The 26,617-nt window shown below is 47.4% G+C and overlaps 1 long non-coding RNA gene and 3 other non-coding genes across 12 annotated transcripts in view; 1 reads left to right on the forward strand and 3 right to left on the reverse strand.

The window, feature by feature from the left end:
* Positions 1-25,231, reverse strand: part of Mir670hg — a 104,468-nt gene extending 79,237 nt beyond the window's left edge. For 5 of the 9 annotated variants that reach the window (XR_003953876.1, XR_001783418.2, XR_003953878.1 and 2 more), the window contains exons 1-3: positions 24,650-25,231; positions 6,829-12,643; positions 3,441-6,205 (exon numbers count right to left, since the gene is read on the reverse strand). This is a non-coding gene — a long non-coding RNA (MIR670 host gene (non-protein coding)). The remainder of the gene's footprint in view (positions 1-3,440; positions 6,206-6,828; positions 12,644-24,649) is intronic. The other 4 variants (XR_003953877.1, XR_003953879.1, XR_001783417.2 and 1 more) reach the window with 3 other exon arrangements.
* Mir129-2 (microRNA 129-2) lies at positions 1,492-1,581 on the reverse strand. The gene has a single exon (NR_029752.1). It is a non-coding gene; the product is annotated as a microRNA 129-2 (primary transcript).
* Mir129b (microRNA 129b) lies at positions 1,506-1,570 on the forward strand. Its single transcript, NR_106139.1, has one exon. It is a non-coding gene; the product is annotated as a microRNA 129b (primary transcript).
* Mir670 (microRNA 670) lies at positions 21,428-21,527 on the reverse strand. The gene has a single exon (NR_030431.1). It is a non-coding gene; the product is annotated as a microRNA 670 (primary transcript).
* Positions 25,232-26,617: the final 1,386 nt, after the last annotated feature.

Genomic DNA, 26,617 nt, shown 5'->3' on the forward strand with positions numbered 1-26,617 from the left:
ATCGCTCCACAGACGGCCCCAGGTGAGAGGCAGGAAGAAAATCCCCCCACAGCTTTTGCTCCCTCTCCATAGCATGTTCAAATCTTTGAGACCCTTTTACTCTTTCAGAAAATACATTCGGAGGAAAAAAATATCCTTTATCAGGGGAGAAGGACCCTGATTTAGCTGTGGAGTCTGGAGTTCTCGCATTCTGTGCCTTCTTACGTACTGAGCTAGCACCGGCTGCCTCTGTCCAGCATTCTCAGCATCTGCTAGCCTTTCTTTTCTTTCAGGAGGGGGTAGAGAGAGTAGAGCTTAGGTGGTTAACTATGGGACCCCCAAAATGAGTCAGAGAGTTTGTTGAAAGCAGAAAGGTTGGGATGCGGGGGGAAATTCAGGCCCTCCCCGAAAATGGGAAGCTTTGCAGCCCCGGGGTGTTGGGCTATCACATCCCTAGATACATCCTCTAACTGCTTTTCACCCCCATAGACATTTGCGTGTGTCTGTGTGTCCTTCTGGCCCAGTCCCTAAGGGCAAGGGTGTCTAGCAGTGTTCTTAGCTAGCGAAGGGCACGGGGCACAAAACGTGTTGAAGGCCTGATTTGTGCCACTTGTAACCGAAGTGGTCACGACTGCAAGGAGTGGAGGGGGAGGAGGGGGACCCACGGGCTCTCCCCTTTGCAGCTTGCCTCCCTTCCCAGGTCTAGGAGCCTCGAGTGGCCAGCATGGGGCTGCTGCCTCTGCCACTGCTAAACAACTGCAGCTCGCAGAAGCTCCTTCCCCGCGGGGTTTTCCCTAGTTTCCGCCTGTTTCATCCTCTCCTGCGCTACTTAGTTTTGAAAAAGAGGAGATGGGTGGGTACTGGAGCCTGCAACACGCCTGAAATTAGGTTGGAAGCAGGTTCAGGAAGAAGGCTCCGGGGAGCGGGCGGTGCCTGGGTGTTTTTCCCTCTTTTTCGGAGCTACCGGATTCACGGAGATTCATCTCACCTCCTCTAGATTCCGCTCATCCTAACCGAGGATGGTTAGGGCCTACCGCCCCTCCCTCAAGGGCTTCCCCTCCCCCATATTAGATTCCAATCCTTAGGGTCAAAAAAAAAATGACCGTAAAATTTCCTAAACTGATTCATATTCTAGGTACTGACTTGGCCCTATGGCCATGCCCCCCCCCCTTATTGTGAGTGGGGATATTTGGGGTGTGGGGTGTGGGGGAACGACACAACTTCTGTAAACTTTTATTACATTTTAGCTTCTTCTCACTTCTTCGAAAACACACGCACGCCACCCGCTCCAATTCCCCCTGTGGTACAAAGTCGACTAAAAAGTTGGGGGCGGGGGACATGTCTCGGGAAAGCGAGTGATCAAAGCCTCGCGGAGCGCGGAAAGGACGGGGAGGAAAGAGCTGATTCTTCCGTGGAAAACGGGGAGAAAAACTGGGGAAGTCTCGGATGGAGCCGCTTCGGGAAGGTGCTGGCTTCGGCGGTCGCTGGTAGCTGCAGTCACGTCGCCGAGCGCGCCCTCCGCGAATGCTTTTTGGGGTAAGGGCTTCCGGCTATTGAGTTATGTACAGCAAGCCCAGACCGCAAAAAGATTCGCGAAAGGCAGTCTACCCGCTTCTTCGGTCCGCCGCCACCGCCGCCGCCGTCGCCGCCGCCTTTAGCCCAGCATGTCTCCGAACCCCGAAGCCGAGGAGACTGGATCTCCCCGGCGCGCTCCACCGCGGCTCATCCTCCCCACCCTGCGCGCCGCTCTCCCCTCCTCGCGTCCCCAAACCCATCCCTCTCTCTATCTCCAGATCCCCCGACTCAGCCTTGCACAACCTCGAAGAGGTAGTGGAGAGCGATAAGGGTAGCTCGAAGGGGGACCCCGGATCCCAGAGCCCTGCCTCCACCCCTCTCGCCCTAGCACTCCAAGCCTCCGATCCTATCTAGTCTATCACCCAATTCCCCCATCAGGGTTCTGACAGCCCTGACTGCAAGGTCGTGGATCTCTGAGCAGGTACGATCCAGATTTCCCCCGAATCCCCTCCTATCCTCCCTAGTCCCCCAGCAGAGGTTCCAGCCGTGACTACAGGCGCTGCGTAAAGAGAAAAACTCCCCCAGAGCACTAAATAAATACAGACAAGGCCGCCAGCTCATTGGTGTGGACTAAAATCGTCACCCACCAATCAGAAGAGAGCTCACATTTCTTTTTTTTTTTTTTTTCCAGAAGGGGGAGGGAGAAAAATATTTCCATTTCTAATTATTCAACAAAACCTAGACTAGAACACATTAAAATATTGTTGTTCCAAAAGCTGTCCATGACTCCCTCCCATTCTAGCCCAGGTGAGGGGGTGGCAGTGTATATTGGGAAAGAGGGATTCAAGAGAGCGACCTCTTCCATCGGGACCTAAGCCAGAAGAACCAGACGGAAAATGACTGGCAAAGATGAACATAAAACAAGCTCAAATCCCACTCTAGTTGGCCTATTTCTAGAAAATTAGACCTTTTCGAGTCCCCCTACCCCACTCTGCCCCCCCAAAGTTCTGAATGTTCACTAAGAAGGGTGAAGTTTCTCCCTCCCCCAGAGCCCCCAACCTGTCCAGATCATGGTGTCTAATGGCCCATTTGCCTCAGGTGCCCTTCCTTGTTGCCCCCCCCTTCTGCAAAATATTGAGGGAACAAGAAAGGGTGAGCTGGGCATTGACTGTCACAGTGACAGGAGATTCCAGCATCTGCAGGAGGGAGGGGAATAGAGAGCTAGAGAGGAAGGAGGGGGCAAAGTCTCTCCTCTCCCCCCTCCTCCCTGCCCTTTAAGTCCCTCCCCCATTCCATCTAGCCTAACTTAAGGGGGATGCCCTCTTCTTTATGTGCAGGCCCACCCAAGTCCCAGTGCCCTCTTGCCTAGCCCCAGGGATGCCAAAGGGTGTGATTAAACAAACGCCTATCTCCCTTCCAGTAGGGGGTGAAAAAAAAAAAAAACTTAAGTCAGGGTGGTTACTACAAGCATCACAAGAACTTGGGGGCAAAAGTTGGGTTTTGTTTTGGCTTTTTCACTTTTTTTTTTTTTTTTTTTTTTTTTTTTTGCCATCCCAGAATGGACCTGCAGGCAGGTACGCGCGCGCGCGTACACACACACACACACACACACACACACACACCCTTGGCTTATCATACCCACAGAATGCATTTCTGGACCTGGAGCCTTAGTCTCCCAAGTTCCTGTCGGCCCACCCACTCCGCCCATTCATCACCCTCCTACAGCTCTGTGACCCACCCACCCTCCTACTGCATCCCCTCCGCTTGGCTCGGTTACGGAAAGACGCAAGCACACACCCTCCCCGCGTCTCAACGCCGCGCCAGAGGGGGCTACACAGTCTGCGCTTGCCTCTAGCGCAGGGCAATTGGGGAAAAAAGTTCTGCTCGGCCGACCGTTGAGCCTACCGACCACCAGGCGGCCAGCGCTGCAAATTCTTTCTCCTTACCTGAGTCCGGGGGTCTTGGGAGTGCATTGGTTCGGTGTGCTCTGCAGCGGTCTGGAAGCAGCCCTCTCTGGCCAGCCCGCTCCCCTCCTGCCCCTCCCCAACCCCCATGGGTGTTTGCCCAGCGGCAAAGCGGGCTCTTCCAGGTAAGTATATAAGTTACTGTACTGTGTGGGAGGGTCACGATCTTGATAATTGCAGCTTCCCGAGTTTAACCCGTGCGCTCCTGCCTCCCTCCAACTTGTTGAGGACTCGTTGGGGAGCCGGAGAGGCAAGCCAGCGCGGCAGAGAGCGCTGGCCCGGAGAGGGGCGGGTGTGCAACGGGCAGAGAGGGGACAGCAGCACTGCGCGCAGTGGAGTTCAAATGCAACACCCCCTGGCAGAGGTTTTCATTGGATAGGTCTTCCCCCCACCCCCGTTCACCCCTGGTTTGCACCCCCCCAACTCCATGTAGGGGACGTCTCCAGGCGAAGTCACGATTCCTTCTCAGTTCGGAATGAAGTGTGACTAGAGCCATGACGCAGCCAGCGCGCATTACTCACTTTTTGCAGTCACGACTTGGGAATCCGTGCTGGTTCCAACCAAAATTGCACCGCTACCATTGAATTATTTAATAGGATCCAGTTGGGGGGGGGGGGGTAAACTTGTGCATTGTGCCAGGCAGTGAAAACCGCAAGGGCAGAGGGCTGGAGGGACATAAGGACACGGAGTGCCCCCCCCCCCACTTTATGACTCTCGGAAACCCCACTGCCACGGCTCCACGTGTTGCAGGTGCCTTATTGCCCCCTTCCTCTCCTGGCAATTTCCTTTGCAAATGAGGCAGAATTTGTAAACACCACAACTTGTGGGGCTGAGAGGGGCGAGGCTTGGGAAAGGGAACTGGCATATCTACCCCTTGAATGAAGAGGAAGCCTAGGGGTGGGACATGAGACTACTAGCAGCAGCTTTGCTTTAAACTTGGGTTGTCAAGACAAAGTGTGGGTTGCAGCGTTATTTGGTAATTCTGCACCTCAGGAACAGCCCTTGTTACTATTAGGAGTTGAAGTCTCAGCCTCAGCCTCAGCCTCAGCGAGGAAATCTGCCCAGGAAGGGACCGCTTCTGAGCTAAAATTAACTCGACTCACCACCCTCTTTTCCCTCCAGGGACTGCAATCCGGTTGCCCTGTGCAGGTCCCTCACTCAAGGCGGGCCGCTTCCAGGTAGATAGAAGAGCTAGCTAGTCTCCTCTCGCTATCCTGTGCCCCCCTCCTCAAAGATCTCGATGTTCCTGTGTGCACGTAACCTTATTACAGACTGCAAGAGTGCTTTGTTTTCCCCATCGTGTACTCTTGTGGGTCAGTTTAAAGATGCACTATTACCCTGCTCCGAGGCGTTAATCAGTATGAATGTTTCTGTGTGTGTTACCTGCCCCCCCCCCCCGCACCATGACATTCTCTTTTCTCACCTGTCTGGCTAAGGTTTTGCCCAAGTATCTGAAGCTGATTGCAATGAATCTCATTCACAACTCACCCATAGGGAGCTGGTGGTCTTCCCATTAACATTTGTCAACCTTGAGAACAATCCTCCCTATTTCCTCCTGATAGTGGTTTGTAACATTGCCTTAGAGGAAAGCCTGGAGTCTCTGCATAGATAGCACCAGGAACTCCGGTCCTTTGGCTTGTGATACTCCCATTCCAGTAAGTGATTTAGAGATTCTGTAACTAGGATGCAAAGGACGTGGGAATAGTAAGTGACATAACATATGCCCTTAAACCCCTCCCAGGAATTGCAGAATGTGGGTGTGTGAGAGGGCACGAAGTGGGAGGGGATCAGGGTCGAAATAAAGCAACCTATAGCCTCTTATTTTGAGAATCATCATCAGGGAGAAATATTTCAAATCCACTGGCGGGAAGGTGGTGGAGCCTGAGGCTGGAGACCCAGACAGTTGCCAGCCTCTGCAGGAGAAGATGGTGAGCCTCCGACTTTGGTCTTGGGTTCCTGGAGCGCACGGCCTTAGCTCATCCTTGAATCTAACACTTTGCTCCCTCTCCTTTAATTTTTTTTCCCTTCCCTTCCCACTCACCCCTCCTTTTCCCAAAGCTCTCACCGAAGTCACGACTATCCCCTTTGAACATCCTTAACCCCCTCCATTCCGGATCTTGTTTTGCATCCAGGGCGGGGCTAGCTTCTGCTGGAGCCAATCCTGCCCCCTGGCGCTCAGAACTGAACTTGCTGCGGACCAAGGAATTTTCAGCACCTATATCCGTGGACAGCTACCAAGGGCTGGATCAGTCAGGACCACTGTCTAGGTGCCGATGATCACACCCTCTCTTTTTATTCCCTTTATCCCATGCAATTCTGGTTTACATTCCACAGTCTCCATTAATCTCGCATTGAAATGGGCCATTAAATTGTGTCGGGCCACCCTTTAAGACAGAGAAAATACGGAGGGGAGAGGGCAGTAGAGAGAACCCAGCTCAACAGCGCCGACTCATAACGAGGGAGTGCGTTGCAGCTGCTATTGATTCAAATTTGTCAGGGTGATTCCCAACTCTGCAAGAATTCCTTCTCGGTTCCTTTGCATGCAGCCCCCAATTCATTATATACACACATCCACACACACACAGAGTTACACCCTCCCCCACCCCCCTCAGTCTCATTCTCCCACTTAGCAAAGGGCAAAAAGGCAGCCAAGGATGCATCCTGAGCATGCACAAAGTAAGCATCGGCTTGTACTTACAGTCTGCGGCATGCACATGACATAATATTACTTACCCAAGCGGGAACTCCTTAAGAGAAAGAAACATGGGGGAGGGGGTAAAGAAAGGAGAGAGGAAAGGAAAAATCCAACAATTAATTTCCAGACATGGGGGTAGGGAGGAGGAATGTGGTGGTGTCCAGGTTTTCTTCCACCCTCGCTGGCTTTTTATCCCAGTACAGCCCTCGGTCTATTTCTGGAACACGATCAAACCCAGATGCTATTTTTAGCAAGTACTGAAAAAACCTGCACACAAAAAAAGGCATTTCGCTGGAACGTTGAGTCCAAAACATTAAATGTGCACCAAGCGCCCCCTCCTCACTTGTTTCTGCATCACTAGACCCTCTCGCATTGCTTCAGGTGTTTTTCAAAACAGAAAAATACCCAAGTATTTCTTCTGTTCTCCCTCCCTCATATTAACTCTCATGCCTCTGCCTGTTGCAAGCGCCACACAGTCTCTCAGGCTGAAGGCATTGGAGTGGTTGTATCCTTAGAGCTGCAGGTCTCCATTGACCAGATTTCCTACATGTTGGGGAAACCGGAGTGGGGATTATTAGCCCCTTTCCCCAGAAAAGCTTCCCTGAAAAGCTCAAGAGTCTAATGCTACCCTCGATGGACATCCCCAAATGGGGGGGGGGGGAGATTCATCCATACCCTTCCCACATTCTCCATACTCGCTTTGCAAAATCTCTTGGTGTTTGCAACACACCGCCTTTGGGAATGTAAATTTTAAAAGCTGCACGTGTGTGTGTGTGTGTGTGTGTGTGTGTGTGTGTGTTGCGTTCTAGTATTTCACTATGAGGAGGATGGAGAAAATAGACTCATGAAGACAGCGCGGAGCAGCCGCCTCGAGTCTCCTTTGCCTGCCTGCGTCAGTCATCAGCTGCTGACGTCACGTGCAGATTCTCCTCTTTGGTGGGTCTGGTTCAATCTAGAAGAGGCTTCTGCTCAGAGACAGTGCTTTGTGTTCAGCGCAGCCACTGAGCAGGCGAGGCAGCCGAGGTGGGCGCCACCCCAGGCTTGGGCTGGCCATCAGCAAAAGAGGCACAGACCGTGCTGAGGGCCCCCGAGGGGCGTGCCGATCTGGACTACCCCCTCCCCAAACACCCAACAGCTCATTGCAAACTCGGTGCACAGACTCCTGAGTGTGTGCCTTCCCCGCCCTTTCGCATCTGGCCACAGTAACCGAGCAGGCTACGGCTATAACTCGGATTAATTCTCAGTTTGTTGGCCAGATAGCCCCGGCTCTTCGAGTGACGCAAATAACAGATTCACGGCTCCCCCGCCTCTCTCCAGCTCTCGAGATCCCTTCCCCCTCCCCTTTCTTTCTCCTCTTCTTTTTCCTGCGCCCACGCATCCTGCTTGGTCTCCCACGGAATCATCTAGCTACTGCTTCCCAGAGAGCAAGGATCTGAGTTACAGAGAGTCAGGCAGACACAGTACAGGGACAGATAAGCCTGAAATTGACCTCTCGTGCGCAAAACACACACACACACACACACACACACACACACACACACACACACACACACACACCGGCACACACTTTCACCAATGACCAGCAGCTCTTTGGGATGCTGGTGATGGGAATGCCTAGAGGGGAGGACCCGAGCTTGCTTTTGCACTTTTCCTCCTTGCTTCTAAAGAGGGAATCCACCCCTACAAATAGCAGGCTATTGGTGAATATGCAACTTTCCCTCCATATGAGGCAGAAGAAATTCAACAAAGGCTGCAGGTGCTGTCTCTAGCTACATTATCAGGCCTATTTAAAGCCAGAACCTTTACTCTTAAATACCAGCAGGTTTTTTTTCTTCTTAAAAGAATGACCCACAAAAATGAGCTCAATGATGGGCATTATTTTCAAACCAGTCGGAATAGCCCTTGTTTCATGATAATCTGTGTATCAGAGTGTGTGCCTGAATGGGGTGGTTTCAGAAGATATGCCACACCTCAGCATAACAAAGGGTTTCTTGATCGATGGAGATGGAAGGAATTCTTACAAATGGGAAGATCTGCACAAATGACACACAGATTCCCCTCCTCAGGTGCACACAGCACTGGATCTCTCTGGAATGATCTTTGCTTCAGAATGGGAAAAATTAGGAAGTCAGAGGCTACACACAGATATTTCGGGCACGAACCATTTCCTTTCATAACCCTAACTATCAGATTTCCTTTACTGCGCTTGTGTTGGATGCTGATAAACAATTATCCAGAGGTCACCAAGAGGATTTGGGCTACATGGTCTGGAAAAGAAGGGTCATGAGACTCAGGCTATTATACCCTCCCCAGGCCCTCAGAACCTTTGTAAGCTGTATTCCAAGGTTTCTGTTTAAGTTTAGACTCCTGAAGTACCTTCCGTTTTTTGTCTGTGGCTTAAGCTTGCCTGCTTGAGAGGGACAGAGGACATCTGCTCCACTCGGAGGACACCCTCCGGCAGCCCATCAGCAGCTGTTTATTTTTAGCTCTCTGAATGCATGCATGTATGTATGCATGTGAGAATGTTGCTGCAGTGGACTGGTGTGCAGCCAGAAGAAGCATCAATGAGAGAAGGGACAGCAGTGGCCCTGGTTCTTGTACTGGGGATGGCTTATCACATGGGGTTATCAGATGTGACCAAGCAGACACGAAATGGCAGGCAGTATTTCAATGAAGGATTCTTGGATTAATAAAAATGTCTGGCTACGTGTATCTCTAAGGGCAGATAGATGTGTTTTTAGACACAAGATATAAGCAAAGATTAGGCTCATTCACAGAAAATGTAAGGTTTCTACATAGATGGCACACACTTTATAGCAAAGATACAATTTAGAATAGTATTGTGTTCTCTATTCTCTGTTTGGTGGTGGTATGCTACCATGCTTGATTTGAAACCACAGAAAACTCATGATTCCCAGTATTTCTAAGGAAATCCTGAATAATACCAGGTTGAGGATGGCTGAAATGTTCTTAGGCCAGGCCCATTACAACTTTGGGGATAGCAGCAGAAAAGCAGAACCTAACTGGGGTCACCTGGTGGGGTCAGGGGCTCTGCTTTCTCTCCCAGAAGAGAGTGACTCTCTGCCTTGTTATCACGTGCTGCAGTCACAAGACTGACTGGTTAGATTGCCTGAGCAGGAAACAACAGCACACACCATTGCAGAGAGTCAGCCCTCTACAACCCCCGCTTCTCCATGTTCTCTTTCCTTCAGTCAGGTTCTCTGGTGCATGCCTGAGTTGGATGGGTGACCTTGCCTTTCCCCGATGTCTCATCATTCCTTGTTAAGGGCTCTGGTGCCCAATTCCCATCAAAGCAGTCAAACTAAGGACTCAGGGAATTAATAGACTGACATGGAACCTGTCCAAGATGAAAACCACGCTCTGCATTTTCAACCCATCTCTGGGATCATCAGCATGACTCGGGCTCCATTCCCCCGATGCTCCTCTCAGAAAACATGCAAGAGTAACTGTCTGTTAGGTAGCCCTTGAGAAGAACCGACTTTCCTCTCTTTCAGGATCAGTGAAGCCAGAAAATACCCTGTCTGGGTCTCTTCTCTCCTTTTCAAACACCAAGGGAAACACCAGTAGGTAAAATACTGTATATGGAACAAGAGAGAAAAATGCAGGTCTCAGAAAACCCAGGGAAAGATGATAGCTTTAAGTACCAACTATACACCAGACACTGTAATGGGTGCTTAAACAGAAATGATGGTATTTAATCCTTACAGAAACACTATGCGTGTTATAATATTGACACCTTCCTTATAGGATCATGGAGTAAACAGATCATTCCCAAATCATTAGTTATCAATTTTCTTATTGAAAATTCAGCCCAGACTCCAAGGGTTGTCTAAAACAAAGTAGATGGAGACCTATTTAATTTCCCATCCCATCCAGACTCCTGCATTTATGTCTCTACACTGAAAGAAACAAGCCACTTGGGTGGTACCTGGGGAAGGTGGGAAACGTCTTCTAAGAGAGCCGTCTTGGATGAGACCCTTAGTTGACTAGTCATCCCAGCTCCCTTTTTCTCCTTTAGAAACTGGCCTCCCTGATTATTTTTTCTGATTCCAAAGAAGGTAGAGACTGAGCTATTAGCCCAGTATGGGGCAGAGGGGATAAGCCATAGCATACATAATAAATGCTATTTCACCATCTTCTTCCCTTATTTAAATACGTGTTTTCATCACTTAACCTGGTCAAAAGGTATATTCAAGCCATGGGAGACATTTCTCAGAAGCCAATGCATTTGAAGGTTTGAGGGTGAATGGTCTAAGGATCACTTACTTGGATGCTGGGGGAAAATGACTGCAATTCCCTGCCTCCTGACCTGCCCTTTTTTTTTTTTTTGTTACCAATAGTAATATTCTCTCAGTTTTCTAGTCACATAAAGTATTTAGCATCATTCAACCCAGAAAAGTTAAGACAGTATCTGCACATACCTCCACTGTCTAGAAGCAAGCTCCTCCCCACCCTAGCTAATTCTGACTACAAGGCTCCCTGAGAACCAGATAGGGTTTCCCAAAACTTGTCACTGAAGGCACACATTGCAAAATGAGGAGCAGAGGGGGATCCAGGAATATCTACAGTAGGTTTCATGGTGAGCATCTGAGGATCTAAGCAGAGATGAAGCCAGAGCAAGCATAAAGATAGGGAGCAGAAGCTGGGGTGGGGGGTGGCGCTCAGGAAGCCAGCACACTATAGAGGCCAAGTAGCAAGAGCTTCAGAGGCACAGACCACAGGAAGAAAAGAATGACCCAAGGGATGCTTAGAGACAATTGTGGGGGGTTTAGCTTGTGATGGACAGTGATCTATCTCCCAGAACTCAGGAGGCAGAGTCAGTACTATCACGAACTAATGAGGCTTTAGTGGATCAAAATTAGCAGAACACTCTACCCATAAGTCATCATTGCCATTGTCTGTTGATCTAGTAGCTTAAGTCTGATAGGCCAATAATAGGGAATGTGGCTTGTGCTTCTGTAGTTCTCATCCCATAGATCTATGCTGTGAAACACAGAGGAAGCACTGGCTAACATACCTGACTCATGTTTGCACTTCTTGGCAAGTATCTATTGATTTTTTAAAGGTATCTATTGATTAATGAATTCATTTTGAATTATGTTGTTAAGAAGGGAGACTCGGCTTACATATAAAAACCCCTAGTATCTCATTGATAGTACTTGGTAATAATTCTATGTTATTCCTAAATATGGAAAAAAAGGAGGGACTACATTTATGTTTTGTCTGAGTATTGAGGAGAGAACCCAGGGTCTCACACATACTACACAAGTTCTTCACCACTGAGCTGTAGGCTCAGCTTTTTTTTTATTTTATTCTGAGATATGTCTTACTAAGTCACCTGGGCTGGCCCTAAACTCATTCTGTTGCCCAGGTAGGTCTTGAAATGACAATCTTTGTGCCTCAGTTTCCCATGTAGTTGGGCTTATAGGAATGTGCCAGTAAGGCCTGTCTGATTTTTTTAAGAGAGAGAGAGAGAGAGAGAGAGAGAGAGAGAGAGAGAGAGAGAGAGATTCAATGACATTCCCAACTTCTGATGTAACCAATCTTCAGCATCAGCTTTGCTTCCCAGAGTGGTGTGGAGCCCCACTAAAATTCCTCGCTGTTCTGGGGTTCCCTGCAAGGGCTCAAGTCAAGAGGGACTGAACAGGGGACAAACCTTGCTGTCTCCTAAGGTGGGTTTTCATCAGCACTGGATTTCTGAGGTCATTACAAAGGACCCCAGACACTGTCACTTACCTCATCATCTGGTGGCTTGTGGTCTTGTGACCCATGAAGAAAAAAAGCCTTGGGTCTCCAGAGGAAACATCTACAGTGAAGCCATCACAATGTGGTAGAATGAAATGCACATTTAATTGGAGGACAAAAAAACTAGGGGATTCCATTCTGTATTGAAGGGCAATCCAATTCAGAACATCTTTCTCCCTCTCTTCCTCCCTGCCCCCATATTCTTAATCAGTCCCAACAGTCACAAGTAAAGCTTCACTAGGTCTGACTGGGATTAAGGGATTTCTGGTCTTTCCATCTGGTTTCAATGACATCACACTCAGCTGTATTTTGGGTCTCTTCCCTGAGCATGGTGGCTCCAGCAGAGCACGCTCTGACTTCCTTTTTAGAAAAGGGAACTTTTTCTCCGGTTTTCCTGATCAAGGGACTGAGTGTTAACTGAGTCTGGTGTGAAGAGGAGACAGAGGAAAAGGAAGTAAATGGTAGCCATCTGGATATGATTCAAGGGGAGCCTGCCAGAGACAAAGCCATGCCCCATGGGAGAGACACCTCAGAGAGAGCTGAGTGGGTGATTAATGGAGAAGAGGTGGTGGTGTCAGGAGGGGATTGTTATGGCGAGGGTTAATAGAAAGATGAAGGTGAGCAGCAACATTGCAGAAAGCACGAGGCAAAGGATGACATGCGTCCTGGGTGTCTGAGAACTGCTCTGAAAACTCATCTGGTCTCCTCTTGGTCTTTGGTGCTCCTACAACAAGCGAGAGCAAAAGGACATGATGTCAGCAATCCACATTCCATTGCCCACAATCCCCTGCAGCATTCGGCTCTAGGCTAGCCCCTCCCACTCCATTCCTGGCATTGGTTAGACTTTCCTAGAAATGAGAGGAGTCCAATGGGGAAGAATATTCTTGGCTACAGTTGGGCAAAAGGATGGGCATCTTCACCAGCAGGTAGCCAAATATGTCTTTACTCCCACCTGGCAATATCTGGAACTATTCATAAAGAAGCCCCATTTCTAGCAAAGTGGAGTTTGTGGTATTAACAATTCAAACTGAAAAGCAGCTGTTCCACCAGCAGCTAAAGGCTGGGGGGCAGGGTTTACATTATGGGCAAATATTTTTAGCTTACCCACTCTGTCTGGGTCAGTGATACCCAACCAATCACAGAGAAGGCACCACTAAAAAGCTGTCTTGCTAGCTCTATACTCTCAGTAGGCATCATTATGAACCTATTATGACATCATGGCCAGCAGGGAAAGGGACAGCTAACGAGAGGTCTTGAGCTGGAAGAAGGAGAGCTAGGTGTGATTTGGAGGCATAGTCTCAGTGTATAGTTGAGACACACAGCAAGTGAAACTAGAGACCAGCATCTGGCCCAAAGCAGGAGTGAGAGAGAGCCCTGTTACTTATCCATATCTCAAATCCCTGGGAAGAATCAGTGTAGACATGCTCTGAGGTTCTCCTGGGTAGGTTGGAAATATTTACATCTTCACCCTCATATGGCCAGGAGCACTGAAGTAATAATTGGCCCAAAACAGTTCCAAGGCCCTAGATAGCTCCTAAAGTTGGACTGGTAAGAGATTATCCCTAAGACAAGTGCCTAGTGTGCTTTCTAGTTCAAATGCTAATGACAGGTAAACGATAAAGCAATCTAACATGAGAAAAGAAAAACTCAGGAAAGGCTCTGCATGTGCAGCAGGAAGGTCACACACATGCAAACACATGCATGCATGCACCATTCTTTCTAAAAAAAAAAAAAAAAAAAAAAAAAGCCAAACTTTGAACTCAGTCCCAACCAATACCAACCAGAAAGTTGGGACTTAAGCTAACAGCAACAATCTGATCTTGAGGCTGTCACTGCATCCCAAAACCAAACCCCAAAGAGATCCCTCAGAAGTTCAATTTCTCAGCTTGCCCTGTACTGCCATCTGCCACACCACCCTCACAGACGTTTACCTGTGAGAAAACTGGTGTGAGCATGTGCCCCAGGTTGGGAAAAGGCCATACTTTGTCCTGGAAATTCTTCCTGGTCACCTGATGGCTGCTCTCTCTTCCTCAGTGTGGGTATAAAAACGTGAACTCAGTCATTTAATGAATTGTCTCCAGCTGATTTTTTTTTTCAAAAGCAGAGTTGAAATGCTCTACCCCCTACCCCCCATCCCTGAAAGCTCATGGAGCGAGCTCAGAGCCAAGGTCCACCTTTGCTGAGGTGGTGAGTGCAAATTCCACTTCCTACTTCACATTACTCCTTAGTTCTTGCTTCTCTTCCATTATAAATTCTAATTCATAATAATAAGAATCTCAAAGATGGATGTGCCAGGGACTTGTTTTATAAAATGTTTGGTCTCAGTCACCTCCCATGTAAAACTTACTTATGGAGTTTTGGTGTATTAAATAAACGTATGTTAGCAAAACACTTAGCACTGTATTGGTGCCCAGTAAACATCAGAATAAATTATGAAGGAGGCAGAAGAAATCAGACCAAAATGCTCAGGGGCTTCAAATCAGCACCCATGGGGCAGGGCAGTATGGCTGCAATAGAGTTTTATCATCGGGCCAGTAGAGGGCACTCCAGAGTAAAATGGATTTTTGTCTACATTTTCTTCAGTTCTTCATAAAACAAATCTTGGTTCATAGGCTTGTTCTCCACCAGAAATAATCTTCTGCTTAGAGAAAATTAGAGATTTAAGGTCTCTGACCCAGGCATGTTTTCAGAGAACATGTGGGTTCTTGCGTGTTAGAGACAGGTTCAGTCCCCTGTCAAGGTTCAACTATTGTATTGAATGGAATGAAAAGCGATCTAGAGATTGCCCTGGACTAAGACTTGCAGCTAGCACATCTCTGGCCCCTGGAGTTCGGACAAAGCTGTCATTTCCTGCTTATCCTCATTCCACAAACACTTGGATTGCTGCCACAAAAGCACATTAGTAACAAGTTGCCACAAAGGACTCCTAAGAGTCCAACCATCCCTCTGCTCCCCAAAAGGTTTAGACCGAGGTGTCTACAAGGCACAGCGAGTAGCAACCAAGTGAAGGAGATGGCCACCCCTGCCTTGGCGAGCCTTTAAAGAGTAGACATGGATCTCTTTTAGACAAGACACCTAACATGACCACCCAGAGCAGGGTGGACTCTCCAGAGGCTCTGAAACTAGCTCTTCACACTGGTTTCCTTGCTGAGATCAGTTGGTTGGTCTACCTACCCCCGCAAGCCATTTTCCCACACTTATTTTCTAACTCACAGTTAATCAGTTCACTAGTAGATGCCCAAGAGATGAGGAGGGATCTTTCCCATCTCTCTTATAATTAACATTTGCTCACCGCCTGAGTTTGATTAACAGTACCCTCATTTCTTTTAGGGTACCCGAGAGACTTGGCTCCTCACCTACTTCCAGGATGATGAGTAGCTTAGAAGGGACTCTGAATAAGGCAGACACGCCATTCACAAAGGTTGAAAGGGTGATATGTGCAGTCTTTTTCTGCTGGCATATGAAAAAGTAGTGATAGCCACTGAGCACCTGCTAACTCCAGGACTATGCTAGACGCCGTATGTGCCATGCCATTCAAACCTTAGCCAACATAGGGGTTTCAATACAATGTACTTTTTTCAGTTGAAAAGGAGAAGTACACAAAGGTTAAACTATTCGTTTAAAGTCAAACAGATACTACTGGTAGTACTGGCATTCTGAAATTTGAACCCTGGCTGAGTTCTCTAGAACAGACAACAACGGGACATCCTTCAGTGCCCCTTAGGAAAGGTTTCCAAGGGCCAGAAGAAGCTGTGCAGGTGAGGACACACTTGCTTAAGGTCACACAGAGACTGACAGAAGCATGCGATGCCCTGTCTTGTGCTAATAAAGCGAATACAGCCTATCTCAGAGGGATAGGTCACACCAGGATGAAGTATCTTCACCCCTTTCTCCCTCTGAAAGGTGGTTTCTGAGATGCCCGGCAAAGCATACAGACAATATATTTTGGTTTTGGAAAATGCTTTGTATTTTCATAATTTGGGAGTAAGCTAGAAAACTGACAAACGGACCTTAATTCCAGAATAGTATCCACTAGAGCCTAATGCCTCAAAAGAAAAGATACCCTTTTAGAGTCCCATCAAACGTAGCATGGGGGCAGGTCATCACCCATGTTATTCCTTGTATCCTTCTCTGTATCTTTCCTGTGCTTTTCTTGCCTATTTCTGGTCAAGGGCAGTGTGGACTTCTTTGGTACAGGGACTTGAATCACTGAATGGAAGCAGAGGTGACATAGCTGACACCTGAGGCACATCTCCTTAGTCACAGATGACAAAGAGCCTGTCTTCCAGCCTTCCATCCCCCAATGAGCTTGGCTGCCTATACTCAGCCTCTACTTCCTGAAGTCAACAGAAGGAAGAAGATGATGAGTTCTGATAGCATGGAGAAAAAGAAATGAACAAATGCCAAAAACCTGAGAGCTACTGACTACGGGAAGATCAGGACTCAGACTCAGGCCCATTCTGGCCTGGCCTCTCACGTCCTCATCTGCGCAGTCAGGACCAAATGGCTGTTCTTCAAAACAAGTTTTCTTGGATTCGTTCCCCATCCTTAGGCAGGACTCACTCTGATTGCATTTCCCATATATGTACAAGTCAAGCTGGCATAAGCATCACATATTTTAATCCATGGGATGCTTTGTTGCCCTGGCTCACCAGTGCCAGTTACTGTGGGGGACCCCACTGGATTGATAGAACCGTTAGAGGACAAATAAAGTCACAACTTTGGCCTAGATTCTAATTTAGGAAAGCGCTTCTCTACCTTCTAAATGTCACAATCCTTTAATACGGTTTCTTATGTTGTGGTGACCCCAACCATTAAATTATTATTTTTTTTTTGCTGCTACCTCATAACTGTAATTTTGCTACCGTTATGAAAATGTGATGTAAATATTTTTGGAGATTCAGGTTTGCCAAAAGGGTCGTGACCCAGCATTGAGAACGGCTGACTTAGGAGCATGGCTGTCCTGACAGGATGAGGTTTGCTCTGACGAGGGGCGTGCAGTGCAGTAGGCCTCTGAGTTCTCATAGGAGTGCAGTATGACCTCAGCAGGGATCAGGTTTCACGATGCTGCAGTTTGTAAACTAGAGATGGTTAATATTTTTTTAAAAATCTGAAAACTTGGGTCGGTGAGATGAGGCAATGTTTGGGGACACTTGCTGTTCTTCCCAAGGATCCGAGTTCAGGTCCCAGCACCCACACTGGGTGGCTCAGGACTGTTTATAATGCCAGTTCCGAGGGATTTAATGCCCTCTTAGGGCAACCATACACATATCTGGGCATACACACATGCATGTGCACAAACAAACAAACAAACAAAAACATATCCTTTTAAAAAATCTGAAAATTTACAAGCCAGAAAACTAATGCAAAGGAGAAGAAACTGTTGATTTGGTGGCCATGTCTAAGTTTATGAAGGACAGTAGCTATTTTTTATCTCTTCCCCTTATATCACTTCTCCTGATCATTCCCTAGATGCAACCAGTCCTTCCCCTACTCTGGGATGCAAAATGCCTCAGACAGAGGCATAGTTGAGGCCACTCTCTGCAGATGAGGTTTCTGATTCAGTGGTTCTAGTTGTATTGAAAACGGTGTGTATGTGTGTGTGTATGTGAGTGTGTGTATGTCTGTGTATGTTTGAGTGTGTATTCTGAGTATGTGTGAATGTGTGCTTGTGTGTGTGTGTGTGTGTGTGTGTGTGTGTGTGTGTGTGTGTGTGTACATGGAGATCAGGGCACAATATCTGGTGCCATTTCTCTGCAGCTGGCCACCATGTTCTCTTTGAGACAGAGTCTCTCATTGCCCTGGAGCTTGTCAAATAGTGAGCCTCGGGGATCCTTGCCTGTGCTGCAATTATCAATACATGTCACTACCACACTCATTTTTTTGTTGCTGTTTGTTGCTGTTACATGAGTGCTGGGAAGAATGAACCTGAGTTCACTCTTAGGCTTCATCCTTATGTTTGCAAAGACAAAAACTAACCAAGCCATCTCCACAGTCTATGGCTCTGAGCCATAGATCTAGGGTCAGAAGAAACCCTATATTTCTCCTAACATAATGAGACTATGGGCTTTTAGGAAAAATATCATCATGGAAGTCTTGCCGGTTCACTATGCATATTGCCAAGACTCAGTGGTCTTAGTGAATGGCACTTGCTCTTCTCTCCCCATTGGCACCTACACACACCATACACATGCTCACAGTGGCTCAGGAATAAAGGAATTCCAACAGAGGGGTGGCCACAGCGCAGATAAATTTGGAACAGAAACAGAGGCCTTTGGTGGCTTATGGTCCACACAAGGACTTACTTATTGAACTCAGAAACAGTAGCCACAGGTCTAATAGTAAAAACAACACTGATAACAATATATCAGATACTTGGTAATCTCTAGGTACTGTGCCAAGTCATAGCAAATGCCAAGTTAATGAGTTATCATAGCTATTCTTTGAGATAGGTACCTAGTTTAACTTTCAAGAAACGGAAGCGTAAAGAGTTGAAATAACCCATCAAAAGCCACATACCCAACCAAGTATGGGAGTCGATAGTCTAGACTGTTCATCAGTATACAGCATTTCAGATACTGTCTATTAGGAGTCTGCATCTACCTTCATTGAGTAAGCTGGGGAAGAGAGGATGGTTAGATTTAAAGAGATATCCACTTCTGTATATACATGTATGCAAAGATATACATCTTACATAGTAGAGTGACATCATATGAGCCACCTCGTTCTGTTCTCATGGGGACAGCATGAGGAACTGTGTTAAAGGTTGGCAGCACTAGGAAAGTTAAGAACCACTGCTCTAGGGATGGATTAGAGGTGCATACTCCCATTGTTCAGGCCAAGTGAGTAATGCAGCTAAATAATGGGCCTAAAACCATACACATCCGTTTGGCTGCTTAGAACCTACGTCGTGTGTAGCCACCTCCACTGCAGGATCATTAGAACAATGACAAGCCACACTCAGAGCCACTACCGCTTATTAATTACCCACCATGGGTCAAATGCAGTGTTAGGCTCATTCATACATTCATAAACAGTAAATAATAATTCACTGATTGGTCTCCCAGCCCATTAACTGGACTATCTTGGCAATTGCCCCAAGCTTAGTAAAGGTTACAGAAAAGAATAAACAAGAGCAACCCCCTTTCCTTTTTTTATTTTCTGACAGTCTCAGGAGTTTAGATCAAACCAAATATTCACAAATGGGCCTGGCATAAAATGAAAGCCAGATTAAGGCTGAAACACACAACCCTCAGAGTCCCTGAACCAATGTCTCTGTCAATTGCATCTTCATTCTTTAGGTTGGGTGCATTGTAAACCGTGTATTAGTTTCACTCTGGTCCACCATATCATTTATGCTTTGCTGCTTAGAGGGTTAGAAACAGGAGGGTAGTTGATGGAGGAAGGAAAAAAAATCATTTCTTACTGAGGTCCATCAGTAACTTGGACCATCTTCCCTTGGACCCTTTAAGCCTCAAATTCTACTCCTTCATGTCCACATGAGTTTTGACCGTACTGCCAAAGTAATTTCTGAAAACCTGTCATCCCAAGCCAGGGGATCTCTGGCTAGACTTCAAAGTGATGGTGAGATCAATAATGATTAATAAGCATTAAATCACCAGCATAGTCATTCCTGGAACATGTTGAGCACCGTTTACTTGCTTTAAGTGGTCAAACCAAAGGCACGTCTGGGCAAGAAGTCTGGCTGAGTCAAGCTTGTGTCAGGTACAGACCAGAGTAGCCGCTTCACTTCCATCAGTGGGCCTGGCATCAGTGGGGCAGGGAGAGATCAGCAGGTGGAGTCTGTCTTCAAAGCTGAGACATCTACAGGAAGTAGTGGGTTTTTCAGGGTGGAACTTGGTTAGAGAAGAAGAGTCCTCCAGCCAATCAGTAATGGAGTAGGGTGAAGTTTTCTGCTGCAGATGGAATTATTTGCTTGATGGGGAAAGACGAGCAATTGGACTCTCAGTCCGGGATCAAAGTCAATTCTCATCTCTTCCTACCAAGGATATCTTCAAAAGTATGTGACAGGTGTAGTCACCATGTGCAGCCCTGTGCTCAGCAGGGCTGAGTGCTTGGCATAAGAACCTAAGATTTGTGGCTTTGGCGTTCTTAAATTATCTTTGGAGTTGTATTCTTGTAAGTCTGTAGGGCAGTGGAGCATGCGAGTGGGAGAGACAGGTGAGATGTATTTCCGGTCTGTTGTCTGTTGTCAGGGCCCCACACGGAATGCTGTGTAAGCTCAGTCATACTCAAGGCAGGTGAACTCTAAGTCTAGGATTGATGAAACGGGGATCTTACAGTCCTGAGAGGTCGTGCTTTACACGGGAAAGGTGCTTTGAATGCAGGAGACAAGCCACAGAGCTCTATGCATCCCCAATGCCATGAGGAACCCTAGCACAGCACTTCTCATATATGACCCTTGTCCTAGTCAGGGGTACTATTGCCGTGATGAAAAACATCATGAGTAGAGGAGGAAAGGCTTCCACATCACTGGAAGAAGTCAGGACAGAAACTCATACAGGGCGGGAACCTGGAGGCAGAAGCTGATGCAGAGGTCACGGTGTGTGTGTGTGTGTGTTAGGGTGGTGGCTTGCTCATCATGGCTTGCTCAGCCTGCTTTCTTATAGAACACCGGACCACCAGCCCAGGGGTGGCACCACCCACAATGGTCTGGGCTTTCTCCCATCAATTCACTAATTAAGGAAATGCTGTATAGACTTGCCTACAGCTAGATCTTATGGAAGCATTTTCTCAGTTGAGGTTCCCTCCTCTCAGATGACTATAGCTTGTGTCAGATTGACCTAAAGCTAGGCAGCACAGACCTTCTCTGTATTTGCCGCCATCTTGTGGGGTACTGAAAACCATGCTTAGGAGAGGTGACAATGATGCCAACCATACCACTTTTCTTCTCAGACTTCCCCTACGCAACAGCAAGTCAGAGAGTACAAGTGCCTGACACCCTTACCACGAAGTGACATAAAAACAGGAATGTTCATTTTACTTGGTGTATCGTTGTCCTGGTAGGAGTGAAACACCTATGCTTGCATGGCCTACAAACCACAAGTTGTGTAATTTCTGGGATTGTGCAAACAAGCTCGATGTTCTTTTATCTGTCTTTAAAGCTAGCATCGCACAATGTAAAGATGAGTAGCAAAATTCACACTAATAATGAAAATAAAATAATGTTTATTTAGCACGACATTGAGTGGCAAGCAGTCAGCTCCACAGGGAGTCTAGAGAGAGTCTAGAGAGAGACTGTAGAAGAGAGAACCTTTCATTTCAGCATCTTTAATGGTACTTTCTTCATGATTTTTAAACAAGGGATTTTACATTTTCATTTTGTATTGGGCCCCCCAAATTATATAGCTGCCTCTGCTCGTCTCCCCTATTTCCGAGGAGAGGAGAAACACCAGGGTTATCCAAGGCACTGGAGGAAGAAAGATGGAACTTCATTCTTTTCATTGAGTGGATCTTTGTTTGAGGTCACTCTCTCCAGCGAGCGTTGAGCGAAGAGGCAGCTGACACTCCTGAATGGATATGAGGAAACCCAGGGCAAGTTCAGGTTCACCACATACACTCAGGGATGTCAGGCCCACCTCCAAACCACGTGTAGCATTCCAGAATCTCCGGACTTGGCAGAAGAGGAAGGGGGTAGCTTCCTTCTATGTTGCTTATGACCTCCTATGCGGTGAGAGCTCAGGACACACACGTTTGTTCATTTGGTCTTGATACACACACACATGCACATATACTTTTTGCACATGTCATCATATGATATATGCCTGGGCACGGGGTGGGGGGATGGCTAGTGGACATGGAACTCCTTTAGTGACAAAGAAGTGACAGAGCATATCCATTGCGATGCCTATTGTCCTTCTGGAATTCGGTCCTCAGGAGACCACAAGTAAGGGTAGCGGTTCAGGGAATGATGAAGGCCACACAGCTGAATTCCAAGGCTGGATTACTTTCTCTCTGAACCATTCTATCTCCTCTATGTCTAAGGGAAACATCTGTTAACCTAAGAGGGCAATTTCCTCTGACAAGTGCACCTCAAGTCACCTTAATGCCTCCTAGGCTGTGAAGACTATTGCTGTTCTTCCAGTGGCCAAGACATGATGGGGCAGTTCCCTAAGCAGTATCCTTGGTGATGCTGGGCTGCCTATCAATCAGACATACTGGCCTGGTTTTATTCCACACTGACAAGGGAGTGTGAGGGATGGACTCTTCCTCCCTCTACTCTCTCTACTCAGGCAGCACTGCACATGAATACAGCCTGTACCCAGCTCGCTCGCTCACTTCCTTCCTTCCTCCCTCCCTTCCTTCCTATGTCCTTTCTTTCTTTCTTTCTTTCTTTCTTTCTTTCTTTCTTTCTTTCTTTCTTTCTTTCTTTCTTCCTTTCTTCTCTCTCTCTCTCCCTCTGTTGTCTGTCTGCCCATCTGTCTGCCTTTCCCCCCCTTTTTCTAATGTAGGTACTCATTCTGCAGTCCAGGCTGGCCTCAAACTATCTATGTAGACCAGGCTGGCCTCAAACCTGTGGCCATTCTCCTGCCTCTGCCTTCTGAGGATCGGTTTACATCCACACCTTACCATGCCAAACGCTCACCTAGTCTATGTCCCTCTCCCTGCCTTCTGGCTTTTTCAGTTCCAGAGGGTGAGGCAATGGCTTGCTGGTTCTAACTCCCAATTTCCCTCCCTAAATCCCCCATCTTGTTGATATTTCCTTATCAGTTCCTTGGGCAGTGCAGCCACTTCCCTCCCCATTTTTGGAGGGGAAAAAAATCTCACAGACCATCACCTTCATTTGACCTGCCATCCAGCTGGTTCTCTCTCCCACTAACCCAGTCCAAACCTATCTTCTCCTTATTTCAAGTGCAGTTTAACCAGACATCCAAATGGCAAGCTCAGGCCAGGTCAGGTGGTGGTGGGTGGTGAGTTAATCCCACACTCAAGAGGCATAGGCAAACAGGCAGATCTCTGAGTTTGAGGCCAGCTTTGTCTACAGAATGCCAAGGCTCCCAGAGTTACCTAGAGAAACTGTCAAAAAAAAGGGGGGGAATAGTAAGCCCCTATCTATATTTAAAGATAGCTGGGCATCCCCCCCCCCCCCAACCAGGCCCCTACACATTTGTGTTACATCTCCCAGAAGTGGCTGTTATTCAGAGAACAGGCGATCCAGGATTCCTAGAAGATCGTATGCAGGGGACAGAAAACACAGCTCTTGAGCTGACAGTGCTGCCTGCTTCCCTAGATTTTAAAAAAAAAAAAAAAAAAAAAAAAAAAAAAAAAAAAAAAAAAAAAGGCTGCTTTCAGACACACGGAATCCCCATTGATGAGGTGTGGCCAAAAGCAGGCACTAGATTTTCCTCTGGGTACATACCCAGCTCGGGATGAAAGATGAGGGTCGTGACCCTTGTTCTGCCTTTTCAACACTCAGAAGGATTTGAACTGTGTTCCCCAAGGTCAAATGACTGACGTTAAAGCCCCCTACTCCACCCCTCCACTTTTCTAAGCTCCTTCCTAACAATGAATGCCCCCCTCTACAACACACAGTGGATAGACCTCCGGTGAATTAGAAAACCCTCCAAGTCCTTTTCAAACCTAATCTTGGGAGAGACACTTGTTGATTACCACCTGGCTTTGTGCCGCGGCGGGAGGGAACCTCCCCCGCTCGCCCCCCCCCCCCCCTCAGATCTCCGCAGCTCCACAAGGTACCTGACATCACACCAACAAAGCCTCCTCGGAAGCTCCCCCACCCTGACATACACCTTCGAGCCCCCTTGGCGCTTCCCTAGCTCAAGCTTGCCCACATCAGCGCTCCTCCACTCCCACCCCATTCCCCACCCCCACTCCAGTGCCAGGGAGGCCAACTTTGCAGCTTCACAGACGGCTCCTGTGAGCATCTATCCTTTCCCTCCCTCGCTGCCGCCCCCGCGATTTCGCCCTTCACCCTGCGGGGGCCTGCCTCTCTTCCTGCAGCAAAGTTTGCCAGGCGCCTTTCCAGGCGGTTTTCCTCCACACAACCAGCCTTACGAAATTGTGCATAAAGATTTCCCTCTACAGGTGGTTGTGAGCTGCAGCAGTTTTTTTTTTTTTTTTTCCCCTCTTGCAATGGAAACATTTTTTTTTTCTATTTCACCTACTAATCTTTTTTTTAAAATCATTTTTGCTTACACCTATTAAAGACAGCATTTTTTTTCCAGACTCTGCGAGGAGAGATTAATTTCTCTATTAAGGAAACATTGCCACATCCCTCACCAGCATGCTCCAACTCTCTTTAGCTCCCTCTGCTCCCCTCACTTTGTTCTGACTTCATGAAACCTTTTTGGAACTAGCTTTTCATGTGCAGAATCATTACAAGAATAATGAAGACATTTAGTGAATGAGAATCAGCCCCAAGTCTGGCAAACTAGAAGGTTCAGTTGCCCACTAGAGAAGTCCCCTCCCCTCTGCCACCCCCAACCCCACAACACAGCATCTTTTCCCCCTGTTCAACACCACAGGACTGTCTCCCGATTGCCATGCCTCTTGCAAGAACCACACATACAAGACCCTAACTAAGCCTGCTCACGAAGTCTAGGCAATTTGTACAGATATTGTTCAATGAAAAAAAAAAAAAAACAGACAGTAATCACGGACAGTCATAAAGAGCTGCTCTTCCGAACATTCACCAACTGACATCATAAACTTTGCCAAAGCCAAACATAAGGCACTGCATGGTATAACCTACCTTGGCGTGCTCCTTCACTTTTTATGCAAATGTTTTCCCCTCCACGCTTTACACAGATTTCTAGGGAAATTTGGAAGGGCTGGTGAGGGGGTGGGAGAGGGGAGGGGATGAGGGTAATATAAATAAGGAAGCATTTTAAATGCACCACGCAAAGAGCTCCGGATTTCACGTCGTGTCTGCACTCTTCCCGGAGCAAAGCAAAACAGTTCTCCTTCAGTGCCAGACTTGTAGGGAGAGGGAGAAGAGAGCGGGAGGGGGAGAGAGGGAGGGGAGAGAGGGAGAGAAGAGAAAGAAAGGGTAGGGGAGATGCTGAAAAAGGGAGGGGAGGGAAGAAGGGAGGGGGGAGAGAGAAGGAGGGAGGAGAGGGGAGGAGAGCAGCCAGAGGGAAAGAGAAGAGAGGAGGCAGCCCCCTCCCACACTCCCACCCCCTCACATTCGGGCGCCTCCTGAGTAACTGATCAGAACACAGAATTCATCACCCACGTTCGAAAACCCCCGACCAGGGACTAAGTCTCAATGCACACACATTGGGGTCTATTTATAGACACACCCTAATGATATGCGTTGCTTTCTGAGTGTAAATGTGTGTGCACGCTGCCCGAATTACATATGATTCCTTTGAAAGGTATGATTTTTTTTTTTAAATACTGCAGTGCGACTGCTTCTGTTTAGCTTTCCTTTGAGTCAGGAAAATATGCATCAATTTTGAAGAGACTCTGGAAAAATGATGGGGGTCTCGGTGTTTACAAAACCCTGGCTCCCCCCGGTCCCCTGCAAAGCTGGGATATTTGCAGAGTTGGGGCTGTTTGGAAAGGCTCCAGCCCTGGCTCGGTGTAGCACGCCCAGTTCCAGCAGCGTGTGCTATTGACCTGCATTGACGTCAGTGCGTCATTAGGTCTCCCTTAGAAACACTGACTTTCAAAAATAGTATCAAATTAATTCAGCTGGAGCCTGGTGAAGAAAGGCTACTAGCTAGAATCAGCCATAAAACTCCAGAATTTTCAGCCCTAGATCTCTTCTTCTTTGCTAGGAGCCAAATAGAATCAGATTGTATGGAAATTGCTATCGATGGGATTTTTTTTTTTTCCTTAAGAAAGGGGACCAAATTAGATTGCAAAACCAGAAGTGCTTCTTCTTTTTTTTCCCTCTCTCTCGCCCCACCCCCTCTCTTTTTTTCCCCCTGGTCTAAAAATAGCTCCCTGCCTGAGCTGACTGCAGTATCTTTTGTGTTGCAGCCCTGTTTTTTTTTTTTTTTTCCTCCAGTCTGGACCCTGTGAACAGTGGCACACAGTATATACATTGGTCTATTGTTGTTTGCAATGTCAGGAATTCATTTTAATAAAACAGGTGTGTCTTAGGATGGTGAGGGGCGTTGTGAGGGAGGGAGCTCCACGGGAGAGACTCCTGCCATTCATAGCTGTTTCCTTCTTCCAATTCATTTTTTTTCCCAAAGACACAATTCCCACCCCACGTGTCTCACGTGGCCTCTGACCAGCACATGCAACCCCCATTCATACAAACACAAAGTGCCAGCACATTCATGCTTTGTGGAGACAGTACATTCATAGACAAGGACTCTGGGCTATTCTTCCTCGTGTGGTTGCGTGGCAGAAAAGACACAGGATTCATGCCTCAAAATAGAAGGAGGTTTCATCCGAGGGGAACTTAAATACACAACCTGATGCCAAAATTGCATCATTAAAATTCTGCATTTATTAAGTATGTGCTTGCTGCCGAGGACACTTGTGTCCTTTACATAGCTAAACGTTGTAATTTCCGAAGGTCTCTTTTGCATCCAGACGTTTCATATGTACCTGTGACTTCTTTACGGGACCACCGAGCACCTTCACCACAGATATATCATCTTCAGATTTTTTTGGGGGGGGGTTTGTGGCTTTTCATTTTCGGAGGAGGGATTTAATACTCATCTGGTGGTCTTCATTTCTTGCAAAGTTGTTGCACCTTGGC

This window comes from Mus musculus, chromosome 2 (assembly GCF_000001635.26).
Source record: "Mus musculus strain C57BL/6J chromosome 2, GRCm38.p6 C57BL/6J".
NCBI lineage: Eukaryota > Metazoa > Chordata > Mammalia > Rodentia > Muridae > Mus > Mus musculus.